This window comes from Tachypleus tridentatus, chromosome 1 (genome assembly GCF_004210375.1).
Source record: "Tachypleus tridentatus isolate NWPU-2018 chromosome 1, ASM421037v1, whole genome shotgun sequence".
NCBI classification, from domain to species: domain Eukaryota; kingdom Metazoa; phylum Arthropoda; class Merostomata; order Xiphosura; family Limulidae; genus Tachypleus; species Tachypleus tridentatus.
This window is the reverse complement of record NC_134825.1, coordinates 174,396,866-174,415,985: the sequence shown is the minus strand read 5'-3', so window position 1 is coordinate 174,415,985 and position 19,120 is coordinate 174,396,866.

Sequence of the window (19,120 nt, the reverse complement as noted above, 5' to 3'; positions counted from 1 at the left end):
ACACACTGTCGCTGTAAGTACTACACTCTTATATGGCACGCTGTCGCTGTAAGTACTGCACTCTTATATGACCCGCTGTCGCTGGGGTACTGCACCTTACATGACACGTTATGCCTATAAGTACTACACTGTTATATGACACGCTGTCGCTGTAAGTACTACGCACTTATATGACACACTGTCGCTGTAAGTACTGCACTCTTACATGACACGTTATGCCTGTAAGTACTACACTCTTATATGATTACGCTGTCGCTGTAAGTACTACACTCTTATATGACACGTTATCGCTGTAAGTACTACACTCTTATATGACACGTTATCGCTGTAAGTACTACACCTTATATGACACGCTATTGCTGTAAGTACTACACTCTTATATGACACGTTATCGCTGTAAGTACTACACTCTTATATAACAAGTTATTGCTGTAAGTACTGCACTCTTATATGACACACTGTCGCTGTAAGTACTACACTCTTATATGACACGCTGTCGCTGTAAGTACTACACTCTTATATGACACGCTATTTCTGTAAGTACTACACTCTTATATGACACGCTATTGCTGTAAGTACTACACTCTTATATGACACGTTATCGCTGTAAGTACTACACTCTTATATGACAAGTTATCGCTGTAAGTACTGCACTCTTATATGACACACTGTCGCTGTAAGTACTACACTCTTATATGACACGCTGTCGCTGTAAGTACTGCACTCTTATATGACACTCTGTCGCTGTAAGTACTACACTCTTATATGACACACTGTCGCTGTAAGAACTACACTCTTATATGACACGCTATTGCTGTAAATACTACACTCTTATATGACACTCTTAGGTCATGGTAGGAATTTTGGTTAAATTATGATTTCGTTCATTACGAACGAAAAATAACCAGGGGCGGTCAGAAACTGCTGTTTCTTTTCACCCCACACATGGCAAGAATAACTAGTGTAAGTGAGAATAGGAGTGATGGAGTAAGGTTCCAATTGCTGGCGAATGGTTTATTTTTCCGAATGTGATGGTCATAGATGACCGCGAGTCTAATATGGTATAAGTTTTCATCAGGAGGAGCGTCATGGAGAGCTGAGAGTCAGCACGGTAAGGCCCGCCGAAGAGAGATCCAGAACCACATCCACAGGCTTACGATGAGATGTGTTTAGATTGATTGACAGACGTGGAGAGAGCCGGGAGATGCAAACACAGTGCGTCGACATGGACAGGAGTTGTTGTCACGAGACGTTATGATTATTTGAAATTTTGAGAACTAAACTGATGATAGAATTTATGTTTGAATACAGTAAGTCAAATGATGTGCCTCTTCTCAGGGCCGGGATCTATAGATCCTATCAAACGGAAATTTAGTTGTGGGGGGAAACGGGAGTACCCCGAGAAAACCCACTTTCACTGGTGAGGCGCCGAAAGAAACCAACCTCACCAGTGTCTTATATGACACGCTGTCGCTGTAAGTACTACACTCTTATATGACACGCTACTGCTGTAAATACTACACTCTTATATGACACGCTGTCGCTCTAAGTACTGCACACTTATATGACACGCTATTGCTGTAAGTACTACACTCTTATATGACACGCTGTCGCTGTAAGTACTGCACACTTATATGACACGCTAATGATGTAAGTACTACACTCTTATATGACACGCTGTCGCTGTAAGTACTACACTCTTATATGACACGTTATCGCTGTAAGTACTACACTCTTACATGACACGTTATCGCTGTAAGTACTACACTCTTATATGACACGTTATCGCTGTAAGTACTACACTCTTATATGACACGTTATCGCTGTAAGTACTACACTTTTATATGACACACTATTGCTGTAAGTACTACACTCTTATATAACACGCTATCGCTGTAAGTACTACACTCTTATATGACACGCTATCGCTGTAAGTACTACACTCTGGTATGACACGTTATCGCTGTAAGTACTACACTCTTATATGACACGTTATCGCTGTAAGTACTACACTTTTATATGACACACTATTGCTGTAAGTACTACACTCTTATATAACACGCTATCGCTGTAATTACTACACTCTTATATGACATGTTATCGCTGTAAGTACTACACTCTTATATGACACGTTATCGCTGTAAGTACTACACTCTTATATGACACGTTATCGCTGTAAGTACTACACTCTGGTATGACACGCTACTGGTGTAAGTTCTACACTCTGGTATGACACGCTACTGGTGTAAGTTCTACACTCTGGTATGACACGCTGTTGTAAGTACTACACTCTGGTATGACACGCTACTGTTGTAAGTACTACACTCTGGTATGACACGCTGTTGTAAGTACTACACTCTGGTATGACACGCTGTTGTAAGTACTACACTCTGGTATGACACGCTGTTGTAAGTACTACACTCTTATATGACACGCTACTGGTGTAAGAACTACACTCTGGTATGACACGCTACTGTTGTAAGTACTACACTCTGGTATGACACGCTGTTGTAAGTACTACACTCTGGTATGACACGCTGTTGTAAGTACTACACTCTTATATGACACGCTACTGGTGTAAGTACTACACTCTGGTATGACACGCTACTGTTGTAAGTACTACACTCTGGTATGACACGCTGTTTAAAGGGAGCTTATCATAGAATCTGTTGGTAAAAGTGAGATACTATAACACGTTCATACAAAACGTTGACGCAATATCGCTGAGATGACTTGTTGATACAGTCTAGCTAATACATATTCATACATTAATAGAGCAATGATAAGATTACTATTTCTGTGTTATGATTGTGTTATGGTCAATCAATATTATGTTTTTTTTGTAACTTATAGAATATTCGATGAATAAAAGAAAAGAATTATTCGAGAATTGGAAAATAAGAAGAGAAAAAACTGTGGAAAAATAAAGAAACATAAAATTATAATTGGTTGACACAATTAAGCCTAACTATCGTTTATTTGCCTTTATTTTTTTAAGGAAGTTAACTATTTGTTATTATATATACATGTTCAACTTCTCAGAGTTAATGAAGTTAGAAGCGTTATCCGTGTGACAAACATTGTCAAACAAGAGTATAGAAATATGATTCTTGATAATAAACAGCTTTTGACGAAACGGCCTGAAATGGGCTGCTAATTAGGGACTTTCTCTCGTAACCTAAAGGTAACCGGACATATTCGCCGTTTCAGCTTTCATAATGTGACTGTCAGTCGCAATTCTCTTTGGTAAAAGAATAGCGCCAGAGTTGACGGTGGGTTGTGTAGACTAGACTCCCTAATTCATGATTATTAAATATAAGTGGCTAACGCAGATAGCCCACATGAAAGAAAACAAATAAACTTTTGTTCTATAAAGCACAGTTAGACGTACTATGGCAATATATTTTTCTCTGTCCATCGCTTACAAATTCTGTAATTTATGAACATTCATTTATATATTAAATTGTTTATAACTTATGTGACTGAAAACCAAATACTTGTGATCTGGTTGCAGAGAGCGATTATATACGACCTTACCTTAACAAATGTCCCCCTATATATACATTTACGTTACGTAGTATACATTATTATATTTACAGTGACAACACAATCAGTATTTTAATTTCGAATTTACGATAAGGTGAAAGTAACAGCAGAGCATTTGGTTTCTTTTATATATATTTTAAACATTGTACCAGCAACCAAAATCCAAGTATCGTTCATATATATACAGTACACAGAAATACAACAGGGAGCTACTACGTATAAAGCTGGCGTGGTTAAATGTATCCTGATAGAAGAGGTATCTCTAAAGCTTGCACGATTTATCAGACAATCTTTTTCTCTCCGTCGTCGCACGTGAGAAAGCTGTCGAACTTCAGAAATAAGAAAAAATATATGTACTCATGCTAACAGAGCCCCAGGTCTTTAGTAGTTAACCCTAAAGAAACAGAAAAACTAATAACACAAGAACAACAAGTAATGGATGTATAAAGACCACTAAAAATAGACTTAAAGGATTCTAAAAGCAAAATTTCGAGTAATTTCATTATTTATAAACAGGAAAAGGTTGGTAAAACGGCCACCTTAGCTTTGAATGCGGTTTTTGCTAGTTAATGTCATGACATATCAAAATGATTTAAATGAACCATCTTTTACTACAAAACTATTTTTGTTAACAGTTCTAACTTATAATAAATGCAGCATTTAAAAACTGTGTTTGAATATTTTAAATAACCATTTAACTCCTCTCGGCGTGGATTGGACAAACCATGGAGTATTATCTATGGCAATGGTACTAAACAATAAACGAACTGGAACACAGGCGTACAGCTGTGGTAGAAGCTTATAACGGAAATATACTTCTTCGCTGTGGGGTAAGACAATTATGTTGCCAATAGTATAATCTAACAACCCACTGTCAATAGTATAATCTAACAACCCACTACCAATAGTATAATCTAACAAACCACTGCTATTAGTATAATCTAACAACCCACTACCAATAGTATAATCTAACAAACCACTGCTATTAGTATAATCTAACAACCCACTGCTATTAGTATAATCTAACAACCCACTGCTATTAGTATAATCTAACAAACCACTGCTATTAGTATAATCTAACAAACCACTGCTATTAGTATAATCTAACAAACCACTGCTATTAGTATAATCTAACAACCCACTGCTATTAGTATAATCTAACAACCCACTGCTATTAGTATAATCTAACAACCCACTGCTATTAGTATAATCTAACAACCCACTGCTATTAGTATAATCTAACAAACCACTGCTATTAGTATAATCTAACAACCCACTGCTATTAGTATAATCTAACAACCCACTGCTATTGGTATAATCTAACAACCCACTGCTATTAGTATAATCTAACAAACCACTGCTATTAGTATAATCTAACAAACCCACTGCTATTAGTATAATCTAACAACCCACTGCTATTAGTATAATCTAACAAACCACTGCTATTAGTATAATCTAACAAACCACTGCTATTAGTATAATCTAACAACCCACTGCTATTAGTATAATCTAACAAACCACTGCTATTAGTATAATCTAACAACCCACTGCTATTAGTATAATCTAACAACCCACTGCTATTAGTATAATCTAACAACCCACTGCTATTAGTATAATCTAACAAACCACTGCTATTAGTATAATCCAACAAACCACTGCTATTAGTATAATCTAACAACCCACTGCTATTAGTATAATCTAACAAACCACTGCTATTAGTATAATCTAACAAACCACTGCTATTAGTATAATCTAACAACCCACTGCTATTAGTATAATCTAACAAACCACTGCTATTAGTATAATCTAACAACCCACTGCTATTAGTATAATCTAACAAACCACTGCTATTAGTATAATCTAACAACCCACTGCTATTAGTATAATCTAACAAACCACTGCTATTAGTATAATCTAACAAACCACTGCTATTAGTATAATCTAACAAACCACTGCTATTAGTATAATCTAACAACCCACTGCTATTAGTATAATCTAACAAACCACTGCTATTAGTATAATCTAACAACCCACTGCTATTAGTATAATCTAACAAACCACTGCTATTAGTATAATCTAACAAACCACTGCTATTAGTATAATCTAACAAATCACTGCTATTAGTATAATCTAACAACCCACTGCTATTAGTATAATCTAACAACCCACTGCTATTAGTATAATCTAACAACCCACTGCTATTAGTATAATCTAACAACCCACTGCTATTAGTATAATCTAACAAACCACTGCTATTAGTATAATCTAACAACCCACTGCTATTAGTATAATCTAACAAACCCACTGCTATTAGTATAATCCAACAAACCACTGCTATTAGTATAATCTAACAACCCACTGCTATTAGTATAATCTAACAAACCACTGCTATTAGTATAATCTAACAACCCACTGCTATTAGTATAATCTAACAACCCACTGCTATTAGTATAATCTAACAAACCACTGCTATTAGTATAATCTAACAAACCACTGCTATTAGTATAATCTAACAACCCACTGCTATTAGTATAATCTAACAACCCACTGCTATTGGTATAATCTAACAAACCACTGCTATTAGTATAATCTAACAAACCACTGCTATTAGTATAATCTAACAACCCACTGCTATTAGTATAATCTAACAACCACTGCTATTAGTATAATCTAACAAACCACTGCTATTAGTATAATCTAACAAACCACTGCTATTAGTATAATCTAACAACCCACTGCTATTAGTATAATCTAACAAACCACTGCTATTAGTATAATCTAACAAACCACTGCTATTAGTATAATCTAACAAACCACTGCTATTAGTATAATCTAACAACACCACTGCTATTAGTATAATCTAACAAACCACTGCTATTAGTATAATCTAACAACCCACTGCTATTAGTATAATCTAACAAACCACTGCTATTAGTATAATCTAACAACCCACTGCTATTAGTATAATCTAACAACCCACTGCTATTAGTATAATCTAACAACCCACTGCTATTAGTATAATCTAACAAACCACTGCTATTAGTATAATCTAACAACCCACTGCTATTAGTATAATCTAACAACCCACTGCTATTAGTATAATCTAACAACCCACTGCTATTAGTATAATCTAACAAACCACTGCTATTAGTATAATCTAAAACCCACTGCTATTAGTATAATCTAACAAACCACTGCTATTAGTATAATCTAACAACCCACTGCTATTAGTATAATCTAACAACCCACTGCTATTAGTATAATCTAACAACCCACTGCTATTAGTATAATCTAACAAACCACTGCTATTAGTATAATCTAACAACCCACTGCTATTAGTATAATCTAACAAACCACTGCTATTGGTATAATCTAACAAACCACTGCTATTAGTATAATCTAACAAACCACTGCTATTAGTATAAATCTAACAACCCATTGTATTGGTATAATCTAACCCACTGCTATTAGTATAATCTAACAACCCACTGCTATTAGGTATAATCTAACAAACCACTGCTATTAGTATAATCTAACAACCCACTGCTATAGTATAATCTAACAAACCACTGCTATTAGTATAATCTAACAAAACCACTGCTATTAGTATAATCTAACAACCCACTGCTATTAGTATGATCTAACAAACCACTGCTATTAGTATAATCTAACAACCCACTGCTATTAGTATAATCTAACAAACCACTGCTATTAGTATAATCTAACAAAACCACTGCTATTAGTATAATCTAACAACCCACTTGCTATTGGTATAATCTAACAAACCACTGCTATTAGTATAATCTAACAAACCACTGCTATTAGTATAATCTAACAAACCACTGCTATTAGTATAATCTAACAAACCACTGCTATTAGTATAATCTAACAACCCACTGCTATTAGTATAATCTAACAACCCACTGCTATTAGTATAATCTAACAACCCACTGCTATTAGTATAATCTAACAAACCACTGCTATTAGTATAATCTAACAAACCACTGCTATTAGTATAATTAACAACCCACTGCTATTAGTATAATCTAACAAACCACTGCTATTGGTATAATCTAACAAACCACTGCTATTAGTATAATCTAACAAACCACTGCTATTAGTATAATCTAACAACCCACTGCTATTAGTATAATCTAACAACCCACTGCTATTAGTATAATCTTACAAACCACTGCTATTAGTATAATCTAACAAACCACTGCTATTACAGTATAATCTAACAAACCACTGCTATTAGTATAATCTAACAACCCACTGCTATTAGTATAATCTAACAAACTTCTCTCCTCACATTAAGCAGAAGTGATTGTAAAATGAAATTAGTGCTGACTCGTCTCTCTTAGCTACTACATGACTCGTCTCTCTAAGCTACTACATGACTCGTGTCTCTTAGCTACTACATGATTCGTTTCTCCTGACCACTACATAACTCGTCTCTCCTTGCCAATGATATGATTCGTCTCTCCTTGGTCACTACATTCATCAAATTTCCACAAATCATTGTATTCCTGTACTGACATCTTTGAACCAGTTTTACACCATACTCTTTGGTGGATGGATAACAATAGAAAAGACGCACTTGGAACTATGTAAAGTCCAAAGCTTATCTAGTAAGAATTGGTTATCGTGGAAAGGTGATCCATTAGCTAGGTGTCGTAATGAAATAGTCAAGCAGTGCATATAGTTCTCAAACTATCTCGCACATTAATTTTTTCACGTAACTTATACAAATTAAGAGATGGCTTCTACATAAATATCTTCTATCATAGAACTGTACGCAAAATTAAAAAACAAACATATTTTAAAAATTGTTTCCATAACGAATGCCTTTAACAGGCACTTGTACTATCTATAGAATACACGAAGGTGCACTAAATTAGTATTTGTAGGAGATACCCTTAAGTTCCCATATGTTATCCTTATTGCTTTTCTCTTGTGATAAACGCGTAGTAGTGGAATACAGAAGCTTTACTGTTTAAATGGTTGTACTCTGGATTAATTGTAAAGTTCTCTATGTTTCAATCAATGTTATTATGGAAACAATACATAAAAATACCTTCTATATATTAGGGACAGAGTGCATTCGAATCCATTCTTACGACTTAAGGACACAGTAAAACATTTCTTAAAAGTAATTCAGTAGCTGCTGTTGTAACGTTATATTCTTGTTTGAGTTTGTTGACTTAAACACTGTTATTTGTAGAATAAATCAATACTCATTTAATATTTGTTAATAAAATGTAGGAGATACCTTTCATATTATTAAACATAATACAAGAAAGAACATCATTATGATTACCTGTAAAATATAACAAGTACCATCCACATTATTACATATACAGTGAATTATTAAACATTATACAATAAAGAACATCATTATAATTACCTGTAAAATACAACAAGTACCATCCACATTATTACATATAGAGTGAATTATTAAATATAATACAAGAAAGGACATCAGTATGATTACCTGTAAAATACAACAAGTACCATCCACATTATTACATATAGAGTGAATTATTAAACATAATACAAGAAAGAACATCACTATGATTACCTGTAAAATACAACAAGTACCATCCACATTATTACATATAGAGTGAATTATTAAATATAATACAAGAAAGAACATCAGTATGATTACCTGTAAAATACAACAAGTACCATCCACATTATTACATATACAGTGAATTATTAAACATAATACAAGAAAGAACATCACTATGATTACCTGTAAAATACAACAAGTACCATCCACATTATTACATATAGAGTGAATTATTAAATATAATACAAGAAAGGACATCAGTATGATTACCTGTAAAATACAACAAGTACCATCCACATTATTACATATAGAGTGAATTATTAAACATATTACAAGAAAGGACATCAGTATGATTACCTGTAAAATACAACAAGTACCATCCACATTATTACATATACAGTGAATTATTAAACATTATACAATAAAGAACATCATTATAATTACCTGTAAAATACAAGTACCATCCACATTATTACATATAGAGTGAATTATTAAATATAATACAAGAAAGGACATCAGTATGATTACCTGTAAAATACAACAAGTACCATCCACATTATTACATATAGAGTGAATTATTAAACATAATACAAGAAAGAACATCACTATGATTACCTGTAAAATACAACAAGTACCATCCACATTATTACATATAGAGTGAATTATTAAATATAATACAAGAAAGGACATCAGTATGATTACCTGTAAAATACAACAAGTACCATCCACATTATTACATATAGAGTGAATTATTAAACATAATACAAGAAAGAACATCACTATGATTACCTGTAAAATACAACAAGTACCATCCACATTATTACATATAGAGTGAATTATTAAATATAATACAAGAAAGGACATCAGTATGATTACCTGTAAAATACAACAAGTACCATCCACATTATTACATATAGAGTGAATTATTAAACATATTACAAGAAAGGACATCAGTATGATTACCTGTAAAATACAACAAGTACCATCCACATTATTACATATAGAGTGAATTATTAAACATAATACAAGAAAGAACATCACTATGATTACCTGTAAAATACAACAAGTACCATCCACATTATTACATATAGAGTGAATTATTAAATATAATACAAGAAAGAACATCAGTATGATTACCTGTAAAATACAACAAGTACCATCCACATTATTACATATGCAGTGAATTATTAAACATGATACAAGAAAGGACTCACTATGAATACCTGTAAAATATAACAAGTACCATTTATATTATTACACATAGAGCAAATTATTAAACGTATTACAAGAAAGAACATCACTATGAATACCTGTAAAATACAATAAGTACCATCCACATTATTACATATAGAGTGAATTATTAAATATAATGCAAGAAAGGACATCACTCTGATTACCTGTAAAATATAACAAGTACTATCCACATTATTACATATAGAGTGAATTATTAAACATATTACAAGAAAGAACATCACTATGAATACCTGTAAAATATAACAAGTTCCATTTACATTATTACATATAGAGTGAATTATTAAACATATTACAAGAAAGAACATCACTATGAATACCTGTAAAATATAACAAGTGCCATCACATTATTACACATAGAGCAAATTATTAAACGTATTACAAGAAAGAACATCACTATGATTACCTGTAAATACAATAAGTACTATTCACATTATTACATATAGAGTGAATTAGAAAACATTCAAAGAATCAATGAAACTTGTAATCTTGAAGACGAAAGGCGGAAGATTTTCGAAACGTTGTCCTCTACACTTGTGTTTCCACAACAGGCACTTTTCTTCCATTCTACAGTTTCATCAGGAATACTCTTCCTAAACAATCTATCATAGAATTCAAAGAATCATTTATAGAAATCACTGAAGACACTCCCGGATGTCTGGAAGAGAATAATCCGTCCTTTAAAATACACATAATACTCTTTAGAATACGCATCTCTGTCCGTCTTCAGTACAGTATGAAGAACAAAAATGATACACAAGGCTATAAAATGATACACAAGGCTGTATATACACAATATATGAAGCATCTTTAATATAGTTATATATATAATTATACACACATATATATAGATGATTAAAAGATGTATATAAATCCCGTTATTTATGGAATGTAACTTATGATCTCCTAGAAAACGTTTAACATATTTGTTAAATACTTATACGACGACAACGTGCATCAAAGTTCTGTTGTAACATTTGAAACGCAAACATTAAAGGTTAAGTCAAACATAGAATAATAACAACTTTAACAGTAGTCACACTGGGATTTTAATCACACTTCGACCCACGGTGCCAGGTCATCAGCAGGTCAAAGTTACATTAAGAAAGACCGTTTAATTCCAGGATGGTTTACAGATGATGAGGACAAGTTTCCAGGTGGGGTTAAATTCGCTGCACAAAGGGCTTTCTCTGCTCTGCTTACGAAGGGTATCGTAACCCGGTTCGCAGACATTCCGCTGTGCCACAAGGGAAGAGGATACCTGCATTTTGTATTGTTGTTCAATGTAAACATTGCTGTTACTGTAATTGTGAATTAATTAATTATTCAGTTCAGTTCATCGCGTCACTAGGTTGTAAACATATTTTTATCAATATCACTTTCTTATATTAAAAGTAAGAAGCTGGCATAAGTTTAGTCCGGTTTTAAGAAGGTGATTTTCCATTTGTTTAAAGAGTTTGAAATGTTCATTACCTCGTCTGTCACTGCAACATTAGGACTTTTCTGAGTGCCCTTGTCAAGATTAGTAACCATTCTGAGTGCCCTTGTCAAGATTAGTAACCATTCTGAGTGCCCTTGTCAAGATAAGTAACCATTCTGAGTGCCCTTGTCAAGATTAGTAACCATTCTGAGTGCCCTTGTCAAGATTAGTAACTATTCTCAGTGCCCTTGTCAAGATTAGTAACCATTCTGAGTGCCCTTGTCAAGATTAGTAACCATTCTGAGTGCCCTTGTCAAGATTAGTAACCATTCTGAGTGCCCTTGTCAAGATTAGTAACCATTCTGAGTGCCCTTGTCAAGATTAGTAACCATTCTGAGTGCCCTTGTCAAGATTAGTAACCATTCTGAGTACCCTTGTCAAGATTAGTAACCACTTTCTTCCGAGAAGATTAACTCTCAACCAGTTGTTAGAAGGAAATAAACCAGTTTTACAGCTCGTGCTAAACTTGTGTAGGACTATTAAACACAAAATCAGAATGTGTCGTGTTGTCATTAGGAATTCGTCTAAAGTATATGGCTAGGTACTGTATTGTACAAACATGGAAAATATCACGTGGAAGAATTACCGTTGAAACGTATGAACAACATGACGGTAATTTGTATCTCAGAATGGTTAGTATGGATATTAACACTTATCAATAAAAGTATTAATACCCATACCAGCCGTTCTGAGATACATTTTTTATTTCAAGTGGGTTTCTCGTCATCAAGAATGACGGTAGTTTGTTTACTTAAATGGAATAGACATATTATTCTGTATGCACCGTGTCCGCTGCGGTGTTCGAAAACCGAATTTTCAATATTCACCCTGAGGCATCCTGGGATAGCTAGCATGAGCATTTATACACTTATAACACTACTAGTCTTATCTTTTATTTTAAATACGTGTTTTTTTTTTATCGTTACGGGGTACGGCATGGTCAGGTGGGTTAAGGCGTTCGATTCATAATCTGAGGGTCGCGGTTTCGAACATGATCGCCCTTTCAGCCGTGGGGGCGCTATAATGTGACGGTCAATCCCAGTATTCTTTGGTGAAAGAGTAGTTCAAAAGTTGGCGGTGGGGAGTGCTAACTAGCTGATTTTCCGTCTAATCTTACACTGCTAAACTATGGATGGCTAGCGCAGATAGCCCTCGTGCAGCTTTGCGCGAAATTCAAAAAACAAACAAACAATACTCCTTACTGTCCGGCATGCCAGGGGTGCTGGACTCGTAATCTGAGGGTCGCGAGCTCGATTCCCTCGCCACACCAAACATGCTCACACTTTCAGCCTAGGGAAATTATAATGTTCAGACAATCCCAATATCGTTGGTAAAAGAGTAGCCCAAGAGTTGTCGTTGGGTGATGTTTGTTTGCTTTTGAATTTCGCGCAAAGCTACACCAGCTGCACCTGCGCTTGCCATCCTTAATTTATCAGTGTAAAATTATACGGAAAATCAGCTAGTTAACCCTCCCCACCGCCAACTCTTGGAATATCCTTTCACCAACGAATACTGGGATTTACCGTCACATAATAACGCTCCCTCAGCCGAACATGTTTTGTGTGACGGGAAGTCGAACCCGCGACCCTCAGATTAAGGGTCTAGTCAAGCCGGAACAACCAGTGGCGGATTTAAGGTTACGTGGGCCCTATATCCTATGTATTTGTTACATAGAATAGAATTATTAATGGGCCCTGGGGCTGAGACCCCTCTAACTCTTACCTGAATACGCCACTGGATCCAACATTGTTTTGGAACTCAGTAACAATTATATGTTTCTTTCACTCTAATACAACAATAATACTATTTCGATAGCAAATATTGTAAATAGCTTCGCATAAAATAATATTTTTAAACTATATATCTGTGCTCAGGTTATGATGAAGATAATTCAGACGCGAGCTGTTGTAGTAAGATGGAAGCATAGTTTAGGCGTAGCGCATTACGAAACAATCACATATATTTAGTAGTTCGTGAGCTGCTGTCATATCACGCAAACACAGTTCAGGTGTAGCGCATTACGAAACAACAATAACAATAATTACTCTAATTGTTTACAAGTAGTTTTAGAGTCGCTGTCAAACACAGTTCAGGTGTAGCGCATTACGAAACAACAATAACAATAATTACTCTAATTGTTTACAAGTAGTTTTAGAGTCGCTGTCATACACAGTTCAGGTGTAGCGCATTACGAAACAACAATAACAATAATTACTCTAATTGTTTACAAGTAGTTTTAGAGTCGCTGTCAAACACAGTTCAGGTGTAGCGCATTACGAAACAACAATAACAATAATTACTCTAATTGTTTACAAGTAGTTTTAGAGTCGCTGTCAAACACAGTTCAGGTGTAGCGCATTACGAAACAACAATAACAATAATTACTCTAATTGTTTACAAGTAGTTTTAGAGTCGCTGTCATAACGCATGCGTACTGCTTAAGCTTATGATTTACCGAAACAATAAAATATTTTCTTTCATAAGTAGTTTGCAAACTGCTGTTGTAACAATAAAGCATTGTTTAGGATTATTGATTTAACATTTGTCTGTGAATGTTAAAGATGTTTATACAAAACTAAGCAATTTTAACAACAACAAAACATTTTTTTCGTGTCTCGCGGCCTTCTGTCATAATGTGTAGACACTTAGTAAAATATGCTGTCGTTTTAGAGTTCAGATATTTACTTACTTAGCGCAAAAAATACATATAAGACTTTAGAATACTGTATTAGCTCAGTCAAATTTTGGTTATGATGACTTTGTATCTTATGAAAAAGTTAGCTCTATACAATAATCTATTTTTAGTTTTTTTATACATTTCGCGCTGAGTTTATAACAATTTGTAAATTATATTTCAACCTCGAAAGGCTTCAACCTTGAATTCAAAGACTTGAGTTTCGTTCCCTCTAATTAAGTAAACAGCTGTTAAGGGTGGACGGACATCACGCTGATACCCACCCAATCCACGACTTTCGTTATAGTGTAACAGAGGATGGTTACAAGTATCACGTGAGCAACACTGCTGAATCTTTCTTCCTCTGATTGGAGATGACGTAAGAACATTCAGGAATCGATTGCTCCAGATCTAGTAACTGGTAAAAAGACATAAACTCCAGTCAGTCAGGGCTTACATGGGCAACAACTTATTTAACTGTGCACCTTCTTCCACGTCACTTCCTCGTTCTGCGTTTATAGAGACTGTTTCGGCTTTTATTAACATCAGAACTCCACATCCCACAGTATGTATTAGACATACAGTTTCTTCTGTAGACTGAATAATACAGGAACCAGTTTGGTGTTAGGTGACATTCATTTCTTCATTTGTTTTGTTAGAAGTCTCCTGAGCATGAGGTAAAATTATCCGCTAGAAAAAAGAAACATTTACACAGGTAAGCAGTTACTTTACTTGATTTTATGGTGCTTATTGTGTTTTACTTTTAGTTCATAAACAGGTGAACTTATTGGTGATAACCTCGCTTTTAAAGTACAGTACTCTCAACAACATGTGATAGTTTGTAACAAGTAGCTCTGAATTTTGTTCATAAACAGATGAACCTATTGGTGATAACCTCGCTTCTAAAGTACGGTACTCTCAACAACAGGTGATAGTTTGCAACAAGTAGCTCTGAATTTTTCATAAACAGATGAACCTATGGGTGATAACTTAGGTTATGAATTACATTGAGCTATAGTTGTTGGTTTACAATAATAGTTATGAATTTTATTCTGAAAATTTTTATTAAATTTTTAGGTAAAATTATTTGACTAATGGAATTTTGTAGTAGCAGTCTTAGAACTTTAACTTTGGTTGTCTCTAACCACAATCTTACAGAGACCGAGTGAGTTTTGACTGATCTGGCAGCAAACGAAAAACACTGCAAGTCAAAACCCATAACATATCCTGACATTTCATGTACTTTAATTTAGACTTGAGTTTAAATTAATTAAGTTAATTAATTTGCATATTAATTAAAACACATCAAAACTACTTAAAAAAATAACAAGATATTCCAATTATGTTCACATTGAACTATTTTGTGGTTACATTACTAATGTGAAGTCCAGAGGTTTGAGCTGTTTTTACATATGTAATAAAGTTTCACATTTTATCTAAATGTGAATCGTTTTGTAGAAATAAAGTACCGTTGAAAATGACTTAACTCAGTGTTAAATTGTACGTAACACTAAGAACCACGGTTTTAAATAAGTTGTCAACCAATAAGATTTCAGAAAGTAATCATAGCTGTGAACAAGATATCTCTTATCGATAGTTGTAACAAGTTAATATCTTTAGCAGGCGGGAATTAACGTTCTGTGTTTTCTTTGTTTGGAATTAACCACAAAGTTACACAATGGGCTATCTCACAGCTAATCACAGCTGTGAACAAGATATCTCTTATCGATAGTTGTAACAAGTTAATATCTTTAGCAGGCGGGAATTAACGTTCTGTGTTTTCTTTGTTTGGAATTAACCACAAAGTTACACAATGGGCTATCTTCGTAATGACGAGAAACCCACTTGAAGTAAAAATGTGTTCTCAAGACGGCTGGTACTGGTATTAAAACTGGTATTAAAAATAAAGTGCAGAAGACCAACTTTCTTAGACCAACTTCAGGTTAACAAAGAGAGATTACAACTAACCATTGCCAAGCAAATGCTTCAGGAACTGTGTGGGTTCTCCTTACTACGGGTATCGAAACCCAGTTTCTAGCGGTATGAGTCTGTGCCAAGGGGGGACAACGTTCAGTGAGAAGGACCTGACACTAACACAGTTGCAGTTCAAAGAAACGTTCACAAAATGGAACGAATGATCGTTTTTGTTCTTCAACATTCTCTGCAAATATCCAGTGTGCGTTTAGAACATTGTCAGTAGTCCCCAAGAAACCTTAAAACACCGAAGGATTGATTGATTTAGTGTTTTATGGCGCAAAGCAGCTAGGCTATCTGTGTCAACACCGAAGGAAGCTTTGTATCGAGTTATATATGTATATATACATATAACAGCGTATTTCTAGGTGTTCTCGCTTACGTCAAGATCTCGCGCCTTAAGTACAATGTATTGTTTTCTATCATTGGTGAAAACGAAATTATGTTTGCTGACGCAATAACATTATTGTTTGAAATTTTTTTCTATGTTATATAATTATGTTCTTGCGTCTATTTATCACATTTCATTAATTATATTGCTGCCCAATTAATCAGTTCACGTGGGTTTCTGTTTTATATTCGTACTTACCTTATGACTTCTTTCAGTTCTGCGTTTCTATTTAGAGTTCAAAGTTTAAAATAATTAGTCTAACTTATGAACGTTTTGAACATTCGCTTCTGAGTGATTTAACACAGGTAACAAATAATTATGAGTAAAAATACCATATTTAATGTTTCGTGATATTAAATTAGGTCATCTAAAAATAAATTTTGTACATGAAATCATTAAATTATTTCACACGTAAAACAAAAATAAAATCTTTTTTTTTTTTTACTTTACTTTTAGTAATTTGTGTCTTTGGAGTGTGATCCATAAAGAATGTAACTCAGAGTCGTAATAGTAATAATTGTTAGTTAATGTCTTTGGAGTGTGATCCATAAAGAATGTAACTCAACGTCGTAATAGTAATAATTGTTAGTTAATCATTTTAATATTGACACTGTTTGACGAAGGAAGGTTTGATAATGTATTCCATCATTCCGGAACAGGAAACCAGTAGATATAGTATTGGAAGTAATTGTGGAAACAGTGAGAAAAAGAAGAATAGAAATGGGAGAAACTCACATTTCTTCTTGAGTAAAAATGAATTATACCAGAGTATATCTACTCGTTGATAACTTATACACTGTGGTTGGTTAGATAACAACCAATCAGAAATTGTCACACCTTAACAAGTACACACAGGTATACTATTCCCAGCAATAGCAGAGTGAACAGTCATGGCTTCCAGGACTGAAATGAAGAGCGACAAGCATGTATAAATCAAAGTTTTGGCTGGTCAAATATATATTCCAAGAGGAAAGTTGCTTCAAGACTTCGTATTTACGTAGGAAAGGTTGACAACAGTGTTAGCTACAGATTAATTCAAGTCTGATTTATTCGGAAAATCTCACTGACTGTTTGTTCCACAGCAGAAAGCAAGTGTTATCACAGTCAGTTTACAAGCAACTACAGTGATTCAGTGCAGGCTAGAACTGTCGAGGGTCAACAGTATGAGTGATCTACAACAAAGTGATGGCACATTGAATGTAGACATGCACTGTAGATTCTGATGTGTCATACCATTCCTTCAGAAAATTGGGTAGGAATTCGTCTTCCTACAAGACAGTAATCCTAAGCCTAAGCATACAGAAAATGGAGTGTAATATATGTGGACAGTAAGAAGACTAATGGAATACTCACACACATTGCCTGAACGAAAATGAACAAACAATATTGATGAATTGTAAACAATAAAACAAAACATTTGGAATAAAATTCCATAGCTTTAGATTTATAAACTGTATGGCAGTAAGAAAGCAAGGTATAAATATTATGTGTTAAACAAAGGGCTTCCATACAAAAAAAAAAATTAGGATTCTATATCCCATTTATTTCTATTTTCTGCTTTCTGTGAAAATGCTTTGTGCCTTCTAGTTTTGTCTCCTGTACGTGTATCGTATCGTTTTTGTATTTTCATAATTATTTCTCTTACTCTATACTGTGACATAGACATCTTGGAGTTCACACAGGTAAGTGACTATTATGAGAACAGAACAGTAGACTTCAAGAGATAAAATTGATCAAACTTTAATATCAGCGTGTTTATGTTCTTTTTGTCTATTTCATTGTTTCCTGTTTTACTAAACAAAAATACTTTTCCCAAACTGGATGCAAACGAAGATGTGGGATGTTCTGAGTTTTTAAGTCCTAGTTCAGTTGTACATTTGAGGACTTAGGTCATGGTAGGAATTTTGGTTAAATTATGATTTCGTTCATTATGAACGAAAAATAACCAGGGGCGGTCAGAAACTGCTGTTTCTCTTCACCCCGTACATTTGAGGACTCTGATAGAAATGATTAAATATGATAGACGACGTCTACCACTGTGAACTCTACCTCTTCAAATACCTTTCTTACCAAGATTCCTTTCAGTTGTTTCTAAAGATTTTCCTTGAATGACAGTTTTAGTCTTCTTTTCCTTTGTTTCTTTTTCTGAGGGAAAGAGGCTAAGGATCCCCTGCCCTTGGTGGGGTGAGAGAGGAGACTTCGTAAACTAGTATCGTTGCAATCTAATTTCTC